Source organism: Echinops telfairi, unplaced genomic scaffold, assembly GCF_000313985.2.
Source record: "Echinops telfairi isolate 266 unplaced genomic scaffold, ASM31398v2 ScPeMD7_2010;HRSCAF=2546, whole genome shotgun sequence".
Classification (NCBI taxonomy): Eukaryota; Metazoa; Chordata; class Mammalia; order Afrosoricida; family Tenrecidae; genus Echinops; species Echinops telfairi.
Window position 1 is genome coordinate 14,585,122 of NW_022105908.1, and position 2,267 is coordinate 14,587,388.

Genomic DNA, 2,267 nt, shown 5'->3' on the forward strand with positions numbered 1-2,267 from the left:
TTTATGAACTCATCTTCCTTGTAGGTATATGGTTATTATCCTGACAGTGTGGTACTTCAAGATGGCCCTTGAATTTTCCTTTTTGACATTGAACGTGATGGCATTCTCCTTCGATTGCTATGTCTTGGATAGTAGACCACAGGTGTGATCCCATTTCATTTTTGACACCTTCCGGTTGTCCCAGATTCCTATTGCACACACTCATGATCATTAGCAATGGATGCCTGCAGCTGTGTCTGCTCATTGTTGAGTCATGCCACGTCTGCAAATTAAGGCCCTGAAAGCTCTGCCCCACCCACATCAAGGTCTACTGGACTAGGATGTGGAGCTCTTCCCCAGTTCACACTGAGGGTCTCAGCTTCCGGCACTGTATGAAATAATGGTCTGCCTCTATTCAGAAGGTTTTCACTGGCCAATTTTTTTCATAAGGACATCCCAGGTCCTCCTTCCTGGTCTATCCTAGTCTAAAGCCTTTGTCCAAAATGAGTGATCCTGCTGGTATTTGAAATACCAGTGGAATACCTTCCAGCCTCATAGCAACATGGAACCATACCAATAGGACAAACTGACAACTGTGTGGTGGAGGAGATCAGTACAAACAGGCTAATACGCCTTATGGTGGTTCAGGTGCAGAATTCTTACCTTCTATGCCAAAGACCATGTACAATCCCTGACCGATGCCCTTCAAGCACAGCCACCAATCCTCTGTCCATGCGGAACAGTTTCAGTGGAGCTGCCAGACTAACATGGACTAGGAAGAAAGGCATGGAGGAGCTTTACTTTATAAATCTGCCAATCAGAATCTCCGATGCATCACAACCGTCCAATCCCCCCGCTGATCATAGCATGGTACAGGAGCAGGCAGTTTTTCGCTCAGTTGTACAATGGGTGGCCCTGAGTCAAAGGCCAACGTGATGGCAAGTAACAAGAGTGAGTCTAAACATTCCACCACAGGGTGATGGGGAACCGTGCAACACTTTTAAGCAGGAAGAATGGAGCTATTTTCACTTTTAAAGGATCGATTTGGCTATAGTGTTGGTGAGGAATCTGGCGGGAACAAGCATAAGATGGGAAAACCAAAATCTAGACAGAGAGCAATGAGAATGGGTGCTCATTACAGGAGTATTTACAAAGTGGACGTTTCATTTTTTTCCTTTCTTTTTTTAAAATTTCTTATCCCTTGGCAAGTTGTTGATAGATCAGAAGCAGAAGGGAGAGACCAGGTTAGGAGAAGCAGAGAAATGAGCTTAGGAAATGTGGGGTCAAGGTGCCTGTGAGATTCCAAGGGAAAGGTCCAGTAAGTAAGCAGCTGGTTCTGGGAAAAGTTCATCGCGGCTGCGTTGTGAGAGCGTTCTCCGATGGAGACCCTTCAGGGCCCCGACCTTCATCCTTTCCTGTCCATTGCCCAAGAGGGCAGTGCTGCACGGCGTCCAGATGAGCCAGAGGAGAGAGACGCTTCAGATTCCCCAAAGCTTCAAAGCAATATCCATGTATATTTTTAGCGCCTTTGGTGGATAATAGAACATCCCTGGAAGATCAGTGAATAATCCTATAAATAGAAGAGTGCCCAATAAAGATATAAGCTGTGTATATGTGTAGCGTGTTTCAATTCTGCTCTGTATCTCGCTCCACCTAACCGCGGCACCACTTTAATGGCCATAGCTACACTTTAATTCTTTATCTATAAAACGTGGCCCCGTGGAGCTGCTTGAAGACTAAAATAAGAATATACACGGAAGCGCCTGGGACAGTTCCTAGCACGTTTCCGTGGGCCAGTAACTGTCCGCTACTAATGCTGCTGTGTTTCCGATGAGATAAAAGAACTGGAACACCATGTTAGTGTCCTTCCAAAGGGCTCGTTCCTTTAGACAGACTGGGGAGGCAGGAAGTGGGCAGAGGGGGGACTGGGCAGAGCCCTTGGGAGGCAGGGCTCTTGTTAAGGAAACAGGAAAGTGCAATTTTCTACGAGGGGAGGTTTCTTGACCTCTGAGAAGGGAAGCGGGCAACCAGGCTTACAGGGGACACAGGATCTAAGGTACAAGGATCTAAGGTCCCCCCCACTGGGGCAGCATTCACCCTATGAATCGGGGGTGGGGTGGGGGGGAGTTGTCACTCAAGACAGTGAAAAAGAAAGAAGAAATATGTTTACTAGTAAAAAAAAAATTGTGATGAGAGGGTGGGGTGAAAAGGGGGAACCGATTACAAGGATCTACATATAACCTCCTCCCTGGGGGACAGACAACAGAAAAGTGGGTGAAGGGAGACGT